The sequence below is a fragment of the Xenopus laevis genome, chromosome 8L (assembly GCF_017654675.1).
Source record: "Xenopus laevis strain J_2021 chromosome 8L, Xenopus_laevis_v10.1, whole genome shotgun sequence".
NCBI classification, from domain to species: domain Eukaryota; kingdom Metazoa; phylum Chordata; class Amphibia; order Anura; family Pipidae; genus Xenopus; species Xenopus laevis.
The window spans coordinates 121,036,609-121,055,359 of NC_054385.1; the positions used below are offsets into that span (position 1 = coordinate 121,036,609).

An 18,751-nucleotide genomic window follows, 5' to 3' on the forward strand; every position below is an offset into this window, starting at 1 on the left:
GTGTACCTTGTAATTTACCCCCCCCCCAACTCTCTCAATTACTTCAAAGGGTCCCTGCCATTTTGCAAGGAACTTACTTTCCACTGTGGGGACTAAAACTAGTACTCTGTCTTCAGGAGAAAAGACACGAATTTTAGCATCACGGTTGTATATCCTTTGTTGGGCAGCCTGGGCTTGGGCCAAGTTTTCTCTTACAACGGGCATAATTGAAGCAATTCTGTCTTGCATTTGTGATATGTGTTCCATTACACTCCTGTGGGGTGTCACTTCCCCTTCCCAGGTTTCCTTGGCTATGTCTAAGACCCTAGGATGTCTTCCGTAAAGTAACTCAAATGGGGAATAACCCATGGAAGATTGGGGAACTTCCCTAATAGCAAACATAAGAGTAAGGTAAAAGGCAGTCCCAGTTTTTCCCATCTTTGTCCACTACCCTTTTTCAACACACCTTTTAGGGTCTTGTTGAACTGTTCTACAAGACCATCTGTCTGAGGGTGGTAGACAGAAGTTCTCAATTGTGAAATTTGAAACAATTTACAGAGTTCCTTCATTACTCTGGACATAAAAGGGGTACCCTGATCGGTGAGGATTTCTTTAGGGATCCCAATCCTACTGAAAACATGAAGCAATTCTTTGGCATTTGTTTTAGCAGAAGTGTTGCACAAAGGAATAGCTTCCGGGTAGCGAGTGGCATAGTCCATGATCACTAAGATATATTGGTGACCCTGGGCAGATTTAAATAAAGGCCAAAAAAACCTCTGCAACACTCTCTCGGTTGTCTTTTCAACACCTAAATGTCCGCCCATTACATGTCCATGGGCAAGGTCCAACACCATTTTTCTGTATGGTTTGGGTACTACTAACTGTTCAATCACCTTGTTTAATTGTTTTGATACTTGGTACAGTAAATCCCATTTTAAAGCCATGTGAGGATAGGATAACCTGAGCCCTGGCTCAATGGGTTCCCCATCAATTACTTTCACATTTTCTCTAGCTTTTATAAGAATAGGGTCTTTTAACTGTTCTGTACCGAAATTCTCTTTGTATACCTCCAAGTCAGAGAAATCCACAACATTGTCATTATTAACTGACTCACTGGTTTCCCCACTAGGGTTTGGAACATCTTCAGGGTCCTCCAAGTCTCCCACTAATACAGAGAAAGGGAAGGCTGGAGTTTCCTGAGGAGGATCCTCTGAACCTGTTACCCCTGAATTTTCTGTGGGTACATGTCCTTTAACCACTGCCTCTGAGCAGGGAGAAAACTGGGGAAAATCTCTCCCAACTATAGCATCATGCAGAAGGTGTGGTAATACCCCTGCAGAGTGAGTCACTTTACCAAGGCCCGTTCTAAACTTCAGGGTTACCACGGGATATTCCCGTGTGTCACCATGAATACAAACCACACCATCATTTTTTCCCTGGAACTTAACAGGGCCTACTGAGTCTAATGTCACTAAAGTGACTCGACTACCGGAGTCTAGTCATGTAAGCAATTGTTTGCCATTCACACTCACATTACACATTTGTTTTTCTTGAACCGGCACCCCAGTGCATGCAACAGTAGCAAACAGAAACTTGCGTCTATTCCTGTAAGAGAAATCACATTGCATGGGATCATCAAGCAAAGGGCAATTTGCAGCAATATGACCAAAATCATGGCACTGGAAAAATTTAGCAGTTTCGGAATTAAACCTAAGAGTCTCATACTTTCCAGTCTTAGATTGCCAGCCTCCCAGGTTTTTTTGCCAAAATTCTCTCCCTTTAAGGGTGATTTACTTTTACCACCACCCGCGTCCCCCATGAACAGTCTTACCAGGTGCCAGGGTGTACCTCCCTTTCAGGTGTGGAGCCCGGAACGATGAGGGAGGGGTGCCAAAGTTCTCAGCGGCAAAGTACCTTTCCACTTACTCCACAAGGTCATCTGCAGTTTTAGGGTCTCCAGGGACCTCAGGTAGCGATCCAGCACCACCCTCTCAATAATCTCAGGTCCAGTCAGGGACTCCGGCTGCAACCATTTTTTCACCAGGTGGATCAGGTCAAACATCTGAGAGCGTGGAAGCTCTGGCACAAAATAAAGCAACAAAAGGCAGTATAGTATTGCAGAGACTGTGAATTAAAGAGGTTGTTATCCCTTGAGAACTGTGCAACTCCGGTCATATGGTCCCTGGCCAGAAAGGGGAGCTGCGGGTACCTCTCTTGGCACTATCAGCTGTCACATTTGCGGCACCTACTTCCAACCCCATCTGATAGGAAAACCGCTTTTTTGAAAGTCCTATTAAAGTTAAAGTTTTTTCTAAAATGTTTTCACTACAGCTGAAGCCCCGGGGCACCGATACCTGCTGCGGGTATGAACCGCACTGCTCTGGGCTGGTGGTCAGGGGGCACTGAATCGATACTTGCTGGCATGTGGTAATGCTCTGGGCTGGGAGCCCTGGGGGCGCAGAAACCTGCTGCGTGGGGAAATGCTGCGGGCCAATTAAAAATGGATTGTGAGGCGCAGTTGGCCCGTGGGCCGTAGTTTGGACACCCTTGCCCTAGGTCCTTCTTCATCATGAATTTGCCTAATGTAGTACAAAACAGTAGGGAAGTCAATTTCTCAATTACCCCCTTTACCCTGCCAGTGAATACAATTACTAACTTTATACCCCAGGATGATGCTCCTCTTTTCTGAATAAACAAACTGACCTGGGGTACTTTGTGCAGAGCATGATGCTGCCATGTTTAATGTCACCCCAGCTCTCTCTAGCAGATGCGCCCACCCTGGGGTGGCACAAGGGATTCCTACAACAAGTCTCAACATGACAGCGTCTGCAAGAGAATAATCCAGGCAGATACAAATATAAAAGAAGGAGGACTGCCAGCACTGGGTAGAAGGGCAGCAGTTATAGTTAGTAGACCATGCTCAAGTTCTCCTTCACTTTTGTGTTTAATATGCAGGGCAGGGATTTGATGGACAGGGACTATTTGTATAGGCTGCAGGGGAAACTGTAAGTATAGATTGGGGGTGGAAAAAATTGCTATTACACGTTTACAGGTGATATACTGGCTAGGGTAGGTTGTAACTGGGCACAAGGCACAAGGTTTTGTCAGCGTTTGTCAGCATTTGAATCACCTGCCCATTCTCCAATGTAAATGTGGCCTAAAAGTGACACGCCACCCTTGTCTTGAGCCTTTGTGGCCTTCTCACAAATCTGAGCCCATCTGTAGCCCATGAAGTTGGTCTCCAATGAATTTCTGCCCTCCCCCTGTCAAAGTACCGCTCTGCAGTTTCAGTACACTTGGAAATCAAAATAAATAGTGACACCTAGTGGGCATATGTGAAAACTCAGAGAAATAAATGGCTGAAAAAAAGGAAAGACACACAGTAAATTGCACAAGAGCATCTGAGGCTGACAAGCAAAACCTGATTTGTACATGACACATAGTTGTAGGGAAGAGCTTTTGATATGAAACATAACAAAAGTGGTGTAAAGGTGATACCTTTATTGGCTGACTAAGATGATAATCACAGCAAGCTTTCAGAACATTGCAGTTCCTTCTTCAAAGCTGATTACAATGAAGCAATGTTGGCACTGACATATATACAGCATTTTGGAAAAAGAACCAATCACCACCGATTCACAATAAACAATAAAAAATTGTACACACCAGTAGGTGAAAATTTTAATAGCCCCAACCACAAAGTCTGGAAGACTTTCAAATTTTCTGTTGGTAACCCAAGCAACTGATCAAATCATTTCTTTTAACCTCATTATTCCTACCTGTGGATTGGTTGCTATTGTTACATGAGCTGGTTTAGGAAAAATAGACAAGTATGTGCCTCCCTCACCTCTTCCTCTTCTAAAAGAATAATTTTACAGAAGTCTATAGATTTTCAGATACAGCACTTTTACTACGTTGCAGAAGGTGGGTGGCTGGAGGAGAGACAAACTCTCAGGTGAGGGACCTGGAAAATAATAGCGTTGGGCAGGTGGGGCGTACCAACCTGCAGGTACCGTAAAGCAACACCAAACAAACAGGCTTCTAGTCCAAGTCCAAGCAAGAGATTAGGGCAGGCAGAAATCAAATCAGCCCGGTAGTCAAACCCCAGGAGAACAACTGCAGCATATACAATTAGGAACAGCAGGGAGACCTACCAAAAGCAAAAGTGGGCCTAACCAAAGACAATCAAAGACAACACAGTTATCAGTGGGGCTTTTAAAGGAGACATTTTGTGTAAAAAATAAGAACGTACCAGTGCGTTAAACTCATTTAGACATAGAAGAATTGTGGATAAAAAGTAGTGCTTCAAGCTGATTTATTGAATCTTTCTGCAAAAACCCTAATAATCTCTCCCTTCTCTTCCACTTCCTGTTCCCTGAATTCCCAGGCTGTGCAGGGGAGCCGGCGGCACTCAGCTCACTGCATTGTAGGACAGGAACCAATCAGCAGCTAGCAGGACCTGATAGGGAACTGAATCTTTTCTGTGCATGTGTGACTGCAGGGCTGTGATTGGCTGCCCCCTCCTACTAAGCTTCTGGCAGGGACCGTTAGGACACGCCCACCCCTCATTTGAAACAGGGACCAGAGAACATCTATAGGGAGCTCCAATAAAGGGGCGATTTTTAAAGACAATATTAATTTTTAGCACCATGTAAAAGCAACACCATATATTACTCATAATTGCCTACAAAATTAGCGTTTATTTTTTATTTATCCTATATGTCTCCTTTAAACAGCTGAATGTGACTCTTGCATCTAACAGCAGCTGTTTGTGATTGCTGGTCGAGGACTGATAAGAAGTAGATTTAAGGTAGACATAAATGGGCTGATAAAAGCTGCCAATGGACCAAGTATCAGCCCCTGTATGGGGTCCTCAGATGTGTCTACCTGACAGATATCTGGTCTGAATCTGGCAGATGTTAATAAGCCCGTCAGAGTGAGGAGTGCATCAGCTCATTGATGTGGGTCTCATCCAATCTCATATCAGATCCTTTGGCCCGGGAAATAATCCATCTCAAGGTGGGTATCAGCAGCCAAACGAGTGGATCTTTCAGTGTATGGCCACCTTTACTCTATTGTGATCTATAGCGAAAATGAAACTTTAATATCAGCTTCATCTCAGTGAAATAAGACACTTTCAATTCAATTACCATCAATTAAAAATTCTGTACTGTCATCAAGTTACTCTTCAGTATCTCACTCTCCACATCCTGTCACTCTTCATGCTGAGGTCTTGGTCAGATTTTGATTGACAGGTAGGTCTAATACATATTTTAGGGGTGCTCCCTTTCTTAGCAGAATAACTCAAGTAACCAACTCCAGCACAAACAAAAGATAACAAAATAACAGACTGAGAAACAGGATTTCCATCAGAGACAGTTATTTTCAAAGAGTGAAAACTTGGTTCCCCCCCCCCCAAAGGATGTATTGGACCTAACCGTCAATAAAAAACTGACTTCACCTACTGCATGGAGACAGGTTGTTCAGAGGGGGAGAGTGAAGAGAAGCTCGATTATTTTATTCATGGTACAGAATGTTTAATGGATTATATTTAGAATGTTTCTTATTTCAGCATGATGCTTATATTACATTTTAATTTTCACAATTGTTCCCCTTTAATATCATGCTTTGCAACAGCAGCACCCCTTGCTGTGCTGACCCGGCTTACCACAAGAGGGTTATGTGATTGGTGTAGTTTTACAATTTACTGTCCGATTTAAAATCTAAATGACATGACAATTGACCCCTCTCGGTCAACCAGGGCACTCCTTTTGCAAACCATATATTTCTGGTGTAAAACTAATTATATCATAAAAACATACAGAAATAAAAAAAATGATATATTACATTATATACACTGTACATGTGCTATAATAATAGCTATTGTAGCCTTGGTTTTGAGTGCCTTTTAACAGATTATCTGACATCTATTGCTTCAAAAAAAAAAACAGTATTCCCCCCACATCAGGGTAATTTAGGTGACACCCAGCTATGCCCACACCCTGAATGAAATCTCAGAGAATTGTAGCATCATATCACTGCACCAAGGAGAGGTTTACTTTTCACCAGTGCTGCAATAAGGAGGGGTCAGCTGAGGCTGCTGGTAGGGGCACAGTGAATTTTGTTGGCAAATAACAATGGAAGTCTAAAAGCCCTTGTGGACCTGTCATCACCCCTAATAGCAATGAATGAAAAGCATTTTATTAGGCACATGATGAGGAGCAGTGGAAGGTGGAGGGGTAGCACTCACTAACAAATACATCACCTATTTTTAGCCCTTGACTTATTGACTATCAAACCCGCTGGTCTAAACCCCATTTTCCATCCTGCAGCCACTTCTCATTCAAGGGAATAATACTGTGTTGTCACTGGTCCTACCTCACAAGGACTCCTCAGAAATACTAAACGGGGAAATGTAATAAAATTTGCAAAACTATGCAAATAAAAATTTGCATGTTGCAATTTAATATTCTTCCTTAGGCTTTTATTGCATTGAGAATCTTAATTACGCATTGCTAACCATTAAAGGGGACCCGTCACCCAAAAAAATGATTCCAAATCCTATTTTATCATGTTAGTCAAGCAAAATAAACTTTAATTACACTGTATAAATTATTTGAATCTTGTTTCCTTCAGTCTGGGAATTCATAATTATAACAAGCAGGCAGGAGCCATTTTATGGACACTGTTATTAAGACAAGTCTTGTATCATCTCAGAATCTTGTTTGTGCACCAGAATGGGGGACCTGATGTCCATCCCCATGTCCTGGCTACACGATTAAATAGTGAAGAGAACGGGGGAATGTGGGGAGAGCAGTGACATTTAGGAAGTGCTGAATGGAAAGTGAAAGTAATTGCCTAAGGCATAGAGGAGGGGCAGACAATATTTGATTGACAGCTGAGATGTTTAAATGAGCTTACAACTTCTATGAATGCAAGAATTTGGATTTCATGTTTAATTTGAAAATTACTTTTATTATACAGATTTTTATGTCTGGGTGACAGGTTCACTTTAAAGGACAAGGAAAGTCTAAAATAGAATAAGGCTAGAAATGCTGTATTTTGTATACTAAACATAAACATGAACTTACTGCACCACAAGCCTAATCAAACAAATAATTTATGCTTTCAAAGTTGGCTACAGGGGGTCACCATCTTGTAACTTTGTTAAACATCTAGGCCTGACCCTGACCCTGCACATGCTCAGTCTGGTCTGGGCTGCTTAGGGATTGTCATAAACAAAGCTGCTTGAGTTCTGCATGGCTGGGAAGTAAGGCGGGGGCTCCCCCTGCTGTTCATAAGTATGATTGTTTCCCTGCAGAGCAGTTAGGGACCATCTGACAATTCCTATCTACAGCAGTAAATGAATGGAGAATTTCACTGCATACAGTCAGGTTTCTTATAAAAACTGTACACATTTTTTAATTAAAGTATATTAAAGAAAGGTTTCTTTTTCATTAAAGAAAGTAAAAATGGGATTTTATTTTTTTTCCTTTCCTTGTCCTTTAACACCGGCTCTGGAGTTTCGTTAAATATATTGTCGCAAAAACACGGTTTGCGTTTGCGAAAAATTATTACATACACTGTGCGCTATCGCAAACCATAAAATACACAATTGCAAAGGCAAAATATATCGCTTTGCGGACATTTAGTCACATTGCGAACTATTTGCAAATGATTTTTGCGTTAGCGACCGATATTGCATTCCCCCATAAATCTCTACTATATTGTAACCTGGCAGCACCATAGGAAGTCAATTACCGGAGTGTAACTAGATATTACTGGGCCCCAAAGAAAATTATTTCTCAGGCACCCAAAATATCTCAAGGCTGACCTGTTTTACCAATGTTTATTGAAATTGTATATGATGAATTAGGGCCTCATGGGGCCCCTATACCTCCTGGGGCCCTGCAGCTGCAGGGTCTGCTTCCTCTGTAGTTACACCCCTGTCATTTACCATTCATATAAAAGTTAAGCAGCTTTAGGGAATAGTGTTTTAGCCACTGCAGTTAACAATGAAATCATTACATTTGTGTATTACAGGCCAGACAAATAGTCCTTTTACTCCTTGTCAGTGTATGGTAACCCACCCTACATCGGCAAACACAGACTCTACATCGGCAAACACCCACTCTACATCGGCAAACACCCACTCTACATCGGCAAACACCCACCCTACATCGGCAAACACAGACTCTACATCGGCAAACACCCACTCTACATCGGCAAACACCCACCCTACATCAGCAAACACCCACTCTACATCGGCAAACACCCACTCTACATTGGCAAACACCCACTGTACAACGGCAAACACCCACCCTACATCAGCAAACACCCACTCTACATCGGCAAACACCCACTCTACATCGGCAAACACCCACTGTACATCGGCAAACACCCACTGTACATCGGCAAACACCCACTCTACATAAGAAACACCCACTCTACATCGGCAAACACCCACTGTACATCGGCAAACACCCACTCTACATCAGAAACACAATTTGCCATTTAGTATGCCCCTCAATAACAATTTTACCTGGAGTAGGGCAGATTTCCAGAACACGAATAGAGGCGTTTTTTTGATCCACCTGGTTCCCCAGCAAACAGTGAAATTCTTTGTCCAATGATGGGGATTCCACTGATGCCACAAACATTGTCCCGTTGATGAAGGTTTCATATTCAGTTTGATTGTGTTTGTTTACAAATAGACAAAAAGAATTTGAAGCTGCACGGTCCTAATTGAATATTTTGCTAATATATATTCGTCAGATGAGTAACAAAAAGCCTTTCTCACCCTGTAACAAAGGTGACCTGGGTGTAGAAACCCCAGGTCCAACGCTTAAACGTGAAGTACAATATGAAACCACTACTGGAAAATGGGAATAACACTCACCCGACGTCTCAAGTGGTCCGGGTGCATCGCCCCGAACCCGTAGCAAGGGGTGTGTGTGCTTTCAAGTATGAAGAGAATCGGCAAGCACTCCGGGAGCCTCTTGTAATAGGTAAAATTCAGCTTTCAACGTAATCATAGGCATGCCTATGATTACGTATCGTCCAGATACGAAAAGTGTCAGGATGCAATGGTTTTAATGTGTTGAAATAAAAGTTCAATTTTACCTATTACAAGAGGCTCCCAGAGTGCTTGCCGATTCTCTTCATACTTGATTGTGTTTGTTTATCCAGGTCAATGTCAGTGCTGAATTGTTATTTTGGACAGAACAGTGAATGGTAAAATTGAAACATGTAATGTATAAAGGCTGGAGTGACTGGATGTCTAACATAACAGAACAGAACACTACTTCCTGCTTTGAAGCTCTCTTGGTTTTCACAGGGCCGCTCCTGCCATGAGGCAAGGTGACAGCAACGTAACTAGAGGGGGATGTGCAGCCACCCCCCTGCCCTCCTCCGTACGCCCGGAACCAGCGGAATTAGTATCGCACGAGCTGCCGGGGAGGGGGGCCCTGAGGGGAGGGGCAGGCCCTGGCCCAATTGCACCCCTTGCTCCCCCGGTAGTTACGCCACTGCAAGGTGAGAACATTGCCTCAGACGGCAGCAAGCTGCCGGTTACAAGGGGCGGCCTCAGGCAGTAGCAGCCCCAGAATCGCCGCTGGGTTTCCACTGATTAGTTACCAGGTAGTAACCAACCAGAGACTTGAGAGGGGCCACTTGGGTCATATCTGTTTTGAATCTGAGCCGAGGATCAATTGCAAACTCACTGAACAGTTATGTCCCATGTGGCCCCCCTTATAGTCACTGACTAACGCAGAGTTAGAGAGCTGAAAAGCAGGAAGTAGTGTCCTGGCTAGTGATGGGCGAATTTCTCCTGCAAAATTCGGGAAATAGTGAAAAATTTGCGAAACGCAAATTTTGACACCGGAGTCAAAAAATGTTTTGACGCTGGCGACAATTTCGACGCCAGCTTTATATGGTCACAGAACCCCTCAGTGACTTCTAATATCCTTATCATTTACAGTAGGGGGTAAATTACCCCTTATAATACATGAGTGATACTCAGAGTTCCCTGTATAACTCAGCCTGTAGCCTTGTGCCTTTATATGGTCACAGAACAACCCCTCAGTGACTTCTAATATCCTTATCATTTACAGTAGGGGGTACATTATCCCTTATAATACATGAGTGATACTCAGAGTTCCCTGTATAACTTTATATGAGCAGGTATTTTTTTCTACTTACTTTTTCCATCATATCTTTTGCATGTTATTGTTTTTCAGAATTTCGTAACACTGCAGCTTTAAATAATGTTTTTTCTTAGCTAATATTAAGAGATTGTACAGAATTATGTGACCATAAAAACTCTAGGATGGATACATTTGCTCCGTCAGTCTCCAGCTGGACTGACCTTGCCTTAATCATACTTACAATAAGTTATACTGTAAATATTGCAGAATTTTAACATCTATACAGAGAGCACGTACCATACACAGTGAGATTAAATGTGAATCTCTTTGTTTCTTGGTCAATAAAAGTAACGGCTGCTGTGTAGATCCCACTGTCTTCCATCCTCAGGTCAATGATTCGTATTGATGTTCCATAATCGAATGGTTCCAGTCGCTTGTTGAACTGATGAAATGTGATCTCAAAGTTTGACTTTCTAATTTCTGCCATTCTGACTTCTTTTTCTTTGGTTTTAAACAGCCACAGAACATCACTCACAGGAACAGTCATATCTACATAGTTTTGTAAATAGACTGACTGTTGTTGAAGTCCATTCACCTGGAGTGGGGCATCTTGGTTTGCTGTAGAGGTTAAGATTGGAAAGAATACTCAAAGTCATACATTTTTGAGACTTTACCCAAAAAAATTCATTAAATGGGATGAAACAAGGATCCCCATCCTTTTTCCCTCGTGAGCCACATTCTAATGTGAAAAAAAATTGGGGAGCAACAAAAGCATGCAAATAGTTCCTGGGGTGCCAAATAAGGGCTGTGATTGGCTATCGGCAGCCTCCTTGGACTGTTAGCCCACAGGAGACTCTGTTTGGCAGTACATGTGGTTTTTATACAACCAAAACTTGCCTCCGAGCCTGGAATTCAAAAATAATCACCTGCTTTGAGGCCACTGGGAGCAACATCCAAGGGGTTGGAGAGCAACATGTTACTCACAAGTCACTGGTTTGGAATCACTGCTTTAATCTCATGAACGAATGAGTGAATATGAAATCACTTTTGCTTACTTAGCAAGGGGATGGTGGTAAACAAAGTCTGATACCACATCAACATAAATGCTGTAAAAAAAATAAGACCCAAAACAACTGAAATAAAAAAAAAATTGTATAATGTATAAATAAAAAAAGGCTTTAGAGTCTCAGTAAAAAAATATGTTGAAAGCTCTTCAGACTATTAGTTCAATAGTAGAGGAGACCAACTCATAACACACTGCGAAAAAGGTTAAGAAACACAGGGCTAAAGTACAGCACAAGTACAAGACCCTCTCCGTATAATGTTATACATAGTTATTCTCAGTCTCTATCTTCTCTAGAGTAGACTTCACTAGACTTTGTATCAAGGCTTCTGCTATCATCTTTATTACATGCAAAATGTGACATTTCCTGCAAGTCTGCAATATTGGCTTATTTGTTTAGTTATCAAATATATCAGCACAAGACATTTTCACAGTTTTTTTTAAACAAGGCAATGCTATATAGAGAGGATTTACACCTGCAAAGTCCTACGCATGAGGTTTCTGAGCAAGGATTCTGAGCTCTGGGTGGTTGGACTTAATATATTGCAGCAGTGGTGTAACTAGAGTGCACCTGCAAAGAAATCTTCAGAGGGGCTGTCAGAACCTTTTTAGGTCTGAAAAAGATAAGTGTCTGCAGGCTATATCCTTCTTTACCAGTCTACACACATATGCTAGGACCGGGATGGAATGTTGGTTGACTGACTATGGAGGTAATACCTAGGACTGCTGGAAAAACCAACAGATGCTTTATTCAGCCATCCACCTTTGGAACCCAGCACGAGACAGCAAGTATCTAATGTTATAGGCAGGTATAGTAACCCCACGGGCAGGACATTTAATAAAGGTATTACTGGCCCATTTTTCACCTTCATTAGCAAAGCTGTAAAAACTGAAAAAAAACTAAAGAAATATATTCAAACTTTCATAACCTGCCAAATGAGCATGGTAATTACGGCGTGTGGCCACAAAATGGAAGTGGTCAAAAAAATTGCCAGCTTTTAAAGTAATTCATATATAATAGACTGTTAACATGCACTAGTAAATCTGACCCGTTTATTTCAGAAACTCTACTATAGTTTATATTGGTATGGGACCCGTTATCCAGAATGCTCTGGACCTGGAGCTTTCCAGATAATGGATCTTTCTCTAATTTGGATCTTCATACCTTGTCTACCAGAAAATCCTTTAAACATTAAATAAACCAAAAAGGCTGATTCTGCTTTCAATAAGGGATAATTATATCGTAGTTGGGATCAAGTACAAGGTACTGTTTTATTATTACAGAGAAATAAGGAAATATTTTTAAAAATTTTGGCTATTTGGATAAAATGGAGTCTATGGGAGACGGCCTTTCCGTAATTTTAAATAAAACATTTACACAAAACCTAACTAAAGTACAATTGCAGTGAATCAGTAAAGTGTATTCCTCAAGTTCTGTCTTGCTAATTATGAATGAAGAGCTACAGTTTCTATGAGTGACATCCCTACAGCAGTTCTACCTGCAGACCTTGAGTTAATGACATAACAACATGTTAATGATACAAAATTCTGCTCACCTGCGGCTGTAAATGAGAGAGTAAGAAAGAAATAGCTGATGAGCCAGAACATGTTATCTGGGACAGACTGTGTTACACTGAGGCAACATTTCTTTTTAGTAGCTACAGGGACGTCCCTCCCACCAATCAGGTGTAGGGATGTAGCGAACGTCGCGAACGTCACGAACCCCATAGACTTCAATGGGAAGGCGAATTTTAAAAGCTAGAAAAGACATTTCTGGCCAGAAAAATGATTTTAAAGTTGTTTAAAGGGTGCAACGACCTGGACAGTGGCATGCCAGAGGGGGATCAAGGGCAAAAATGTATCTGAAAAATACATTGTTGACACAGCGCTGCGTTTTGTGCTGTAAAGGGCAGAAATCACACTACATTTCTAAACTTGTGTAATAAACTGCTTTAAAATGTCCGGCGTCTACGTGCCAATCAAGTCGTGTAAAGGTTACAGCCTGTTCACACGCAAAGACAAAACGCGGCGCTTACTGCAACGCAAAAAAACGCAAAGAACTTTAATGAATGATACCGTCAAGTGAGCAAATAATAGTTTTTAATTACTAGTTGCTTGTCACCTCCAGGATGTTCGTCCTGTTGGTGGCAATATTTCTGTAGTGGTGTGTTAAGCAGTCACCGTGCTTGTGCGCACGTGCACGGTCAGGCAGAGGTAATTCAATGTACAGTGAAGTGAACCAAAAAACACTGATTCTGCAGTGTGGGCCCAGTTTTGGTTTACTTTATTGATCACCTGCGGTGAGCATAAAAGATGCGATTTTGCCACTGTTGCAGAACCCTGAAAAATTAGGCATGTGTACTTTCCTGAAAAATTATTTTTTTTTTGTCGCAGCCACTGAAGCACAGAGGCCAGAAAAAATATGCCATATGAATGCTAAAAATATAAAAAAATTTTGTCGCAGCCACTGAAGCACAGAGGCCAGAAAAAATATGCCATATGAATGCTAAAAATATAATTTTTTTTGTCGCAGCCACTGAAGCACAGAGGCCAGAAAAAATATGCCATATGAATGCTAAAAATATAATTTTTTTTTGTCACAGCCACTGAAGCACAGAGGCCAGAAAAAATATGCCATATAAATGCTGAAAATAGTCATTTTTTTTGGTCGCAGCCACTGAAGCACAGAGGCCAGAAAAAATATGCCATATAAATGCTAAAAATAGTCATTTTTTTTGTCGCAGCCACTGAAGCACAGAGGCCAGAAAAAATATGCCATATAAATGCTAAAAATAGTCATTTTTTTGTCGCAGCCACTGAAGCACAGAGGCCAGAAAAAATATGCCATATAAATGCTGAAAATAGTCATTTTTTTTGGTCGCAGCCACTGAAGCACAGAGGCCAGAAAAAATATGCCATGTAAATGCTGAAAATAGTCATTTTTTTTGTCGCAGCCACTGAAGCACAGAGGCCAGAAAAAATATGCCATATAAATGCTGAAAATAGTCATTTTTTTTGTCGCAGCCACTGAAGCACAGAGGCCAGAAAAACTCAGGATTTACCTGTCCAAAAAGTTTTGATTCAAATGAAACCAAACCAGTAGGGTTTGCACCCTAGTTTGTAACGGTGGCGGAGGGAGGAGGACGCTAAAGGACAGCTGTGTGTGGAGTCATGCGGCGTGCAGAGAAGGACAGCTGCATGGGGAGTCAGAACAAGTCTTCCGGCGTGCAGTAACCCTCCGAGATCCATGCCTCGTTCATTTTAATAAAGGTCAGGTAATCCACACTTTTGTGACCTAGGCGAGTTCTCTTCTCAGTTACAATCCCTCCTGCTGCACTGAAGGTCCTTTCTGAGAGGACACTTGAGGCGGGGCAAGACAAGAGGTTCATGGCAAATTGTGACAGCTCTGGCCACAGATCAAGCCTGCGCACCCAGTAGTCCAGGGGTTCATCGCTCCTCAGAGTGTCGATATCTGCAGTTAATGCCAGGTAGTCCGCTACCTGCCGGTCGAGGCGTTCTTTGAAGGTGGATCCCGAAGGGTTCTGGCGCTGCGTTGGACTGAAAAACATTTGCATGTCTGACGTTACAGAGTGGCCAAAGTGCATTGTCCTTGCAGGTGCGCTCGTGGCAGGATTACTGGCACCTCTGCCCCTGGAATGTTGATGAGTTCCTGAAGTGACATCACCCTTAAAAGCATTGTACAACATGTTTTGCAGGCTGGTTTGTAAATGCAGCATCCTTTCGGACTTGTGGTACGTTGGTAACATTTCTGCCACTTTATGCTTGTACCGAGGGTCTAGTAGCGTTGCGACCCAGTACAGGTCCTTCTCCTTAAGCCTCTTGATAGGGGGGTCCTTCAACAGGCATGACAACATGAAAGACCCCATTCTCACAAGGTTGGATGCAGAGGTATCCATCTCCGCTTCCTTGTTATCAAGGACTACATCATCCACGGTCTCCTCCCCCCAGCCACGTACAAGACCAGGGGTCCCCAAACGGTCACCACAAGCCCCCTGGGAAGCCTGCTCCTGTTGGTCCTCCTCCTCCACAAAGCCACCTTCCTCCTCTGACTCCACTTCTGACACCTCTCCCTGCGTTGCAGCAGGTGCCTGGGCTCGTTCTGGTGATTCCGACCAGAAATCGTGCGCTTCCTGCTCCTCGTCACGCTGGTCTACAGCCTCATCTGTCACTCGTCGCACGGCACGCTCCAGGAAGAAAGCAAAGGGTATTAGGTCGCTGATGGTGCCTTCGGTGCGACTGACCATGTTTGTAACCTCTTCAAAAGGGCGCATGAGCCTGCAGGCATCGCGCATAAGCACCCAGTAACGGGGGAAAAAAATCCCCAGCTCTGCAGATCCAGTCCTACCACCCAGTTCAAACAGGTATTCATTGACGGCTCTTTGTTGTTGCAGCAGACGTTCCAACATGAGGATCGTTGAATTCCAGCGAGTCTGGCTGTCGCAAATTAAACGCCTGACTGGCATGTTGTACGGCTGCTGAATGTCAGCAAGGCGTGCCATGGCTGTGTAGGAACATCTGAAATGGGCCGACACCTTCCTGGACTGCCTGAGAATGTCCTGGAATCCTGGGTACTTCGAGATAAAACGTTGGACTATTAAATTCAGAACATGTGCCATGCAGGGCACATGTGTTAAATTGCCCAGTCTCAGTGCTGCCAACAGATTGCTTCCGTTGTCACACACCACTTTTCCGATCTTCAGTTGGTGTGGGGTCAGCCACCGATCGGCCTGTGACTGCAGAGATGAAAGGAGTACAGATCCGGTATGGTTTCTGCTTTCCAGGCACGTCATCCCCAAGACAGCATGACAACGGCGTACCTGGCACGTCGAATAGCCTAGGGGGAGCTGGGGGTGCACAGGTGTGGAGGAGGAGGACCCAGCAGCAGAGGAGGAGGAAGCAGAGGAAGAAGACGAGGTAGAGAGCGAAGGAGGAGTAGAGGTGGTGGCAGAACCGCGTGCAATCTGTGGCGGTGACACCAACTCCACTGTTGTTGTTGAGCCACGCATTCCCTGCTTATCAGCCATAAGAAAGTTCACCCAGTGGGCAGTGTAGGTGACATACCTGCCCTGACCATGCTTGGAGGACCATGCGTCAGTAGTCATATGGACCTTTGCCCCAACACTAAGTGACAAAGATGCGGTGACTTGGCTCTGCACATGGTGGTACAGGTGTGGTATTCCCTTCTCGGAGAAAAAATTGCGGCTGGGTACCTTCCACTGCGGTGTCCCAATTGCTACAAATTTGCGGAAGGCCTCAGAGTCCACCAGCTGGTATGGTAAAAGCTGGCGGGCTAAGAGTGCAGACAAGCCAGCTGTCAGACGCCGGGCAAGGGGGTGACTCGCAGACATTAGCTTCTTACGCTCAAACATGGCCCTCACAGAAACTTGGCTGGGGGCAGATGACTGGGAACTGGTGGTCAAGGTGGAAGGCGGAGTGGAGGGTGGTTCAGACGGGTCAAGGACAGCAGAGGTAGAGCAGTAAGATGCTGGACCAGAAGGAGGGTGGCTTTTAGTTTGTCTGCTGCCTTTGAGGTGTTGCTCCCATAGTGCTTTGTGCTTGCCGTTCATGTGCCTTCGCATAGAAGTTGTACCTATGTGGGTGTTGGGCTTCCCAAGACTCAGTTTCTGACTGCACTCATTGCAAATTACAACGCTTTTGTCAGAGGCACACACATTAAAAAAATCCCACACTGCTGACCTATTTGAAGCTGGCAATCTGGCGGTAACAGTAGAAGTTGGCGGCAATGGCGGGTGCGTTGGCCGGCTGACCACAGGTGGCGATACATGTTGTTGCCCTACTGTTCCCTGCGAGCTGTCCTCCCTGCTTCTTCTAAGTCTTATTCTCCTCCTGCCTCTCTGACTCTCCGTCTCTCCATCTGAACTATCCTCCTCTTGCTCTCTTCTACTGGGCACCCACAAAACATCAATCTCCTCATCATCATTCTCCTCAGATGCATCAATTTCTTCTAACAGCTCACAGAAGGAAGCAGCAGCGGGGACCTCCTCATCACTCATTATGTCCATCTCTGTTGTGTTGTCTGCCAGAATTATATCTGGTGTAACGTCCTCATCTCCTTCATCTTCTTCTGCCAATAATGGTTGCGCATCACTCAGTTCAAAAAACTCATGTGTAAATAACTCCTCTGACTCCAGTGAAGAAGGGGCGCCGGTGGTGGAGGAAGTGTTACGTGGGGTGCCCATAGCAGAGGAGGATGAGGATGTTGTGGCAAAGTTAGAAACGGTAGAGGATGGGGTGTGCTGTGTAAGCCAGTCAACTACCTCTTCAGCATTTTGGGAGCTCAGGGTAATTGCCTTTGTAAAACTGGGCAAATTCCTAGGGCCACAGGATAGCATAGCAGCACGGCCCCTAGTGCCTCTGCGTGGCGGCCTGCCTTTGCCTGGCATTTTTTTTAAAACAACAACAACTCAGGTGGTGTTTCTGGAGACGGTATTATTATTGATATTTAGACAGAATGTGAACAAGCTCACACAGCTAGGTGGCAGTTGTTTGAAAATGAAGAACACACTGGGCAAACAATGCCTGCAAGGTCAACATATACACTACAGCAGTGGATACGGAATATATTATTGCTGCTTGAAAAACGTCACTCAGGTGGTGTTTCTGGAGACGGTATTATTATTGATATTTAGACAGAATGTGAACAAGCTCACACAGCTAGGTGGCCGTTGTTTGAAAATGAAGAACACACTGGGCAAACAATGCCTGCAAGGTCAATGTATACACTACAGCAGTGGATACGGAATATATTATTGCTGCTTGAAAAACGTCACTCAGGTGGTGTTTCTGGAGACGGTATTATTATTGATATTTAGACAGAATGTGAACAAGCTCACACAGCTAGGTGGCCGTTGTTTGAAAATGAAGAACACACTGGGCAAACAATGCCTGCAAGGTCAACGTATACACTACAGCAGTGGATACGGAATATATTAATGCTGCTTGAAAAACGTCACTCAGGTGGTGTTTCTGGAGACGGTATTATTATTGATATTTAGACAGAATGTGAACAAGCTCACACAGCTAGCTGGCAGTTGTTTGAAAATGAAGAACACACTGGGCAAACAATGCCTGCAAGGTCAACGTATACACTACTGCAGTGGATACGGAATATATTATTGCTGCTTGAAAAACGTCACTCAGGTGGTGTTTCTGGAGACGGTATTATTATTGATATTTAGACAGAATGTGAACAAGCTCACACAGCTAGGTGGCCGTTGTTTGAAAATGAAGAACACACTGGGCAAACAAATTGAAACAATGCCTGCAAGGTCAACGTATACACTACAGCAGTGGATACGGAATATATTATTGCTGCTTGAAAAACGTCACTCAGGTGGTGTTTCTGGAGACGGTATTATTATTGATATTTAGACAGAATGTGAACAAGCTCACACAGCTAGCTGGCCGTTGTTTGAAAATGAAGAACACACTGGGCAAACAAATTGAAACAATGCCTGCAAGGTCAACGTATACACTACAGCAGTGGATACGGAATATATTATTGCTGCTTGAAAAACGTCAC

The 18,751-nt window shown here is 43.5% G+C and overlaps 1 protein-coding gene across 1 annotated transcript in view; it reads left to right on the plus strand.

Moving 5' to 3' along the window:
- The first annotated feature begins 5,413 nt into the window (after positions 1–5,413).
- Positions 5,414–18,751, plus strand: part of LOC108699106 (SLAM family member 9) — a 28,635-nt gene continuing 15,297 nt past the window's right edge. The window contains exon 1 of the mRNA XM_018230966.2: positions 5,414–5,505. The gene's annotated coding sequence lies outside the window, so the exon portion shown is untranslated. The remainder of the gene's footprint in view (positions 5,506–18,751) is intronic.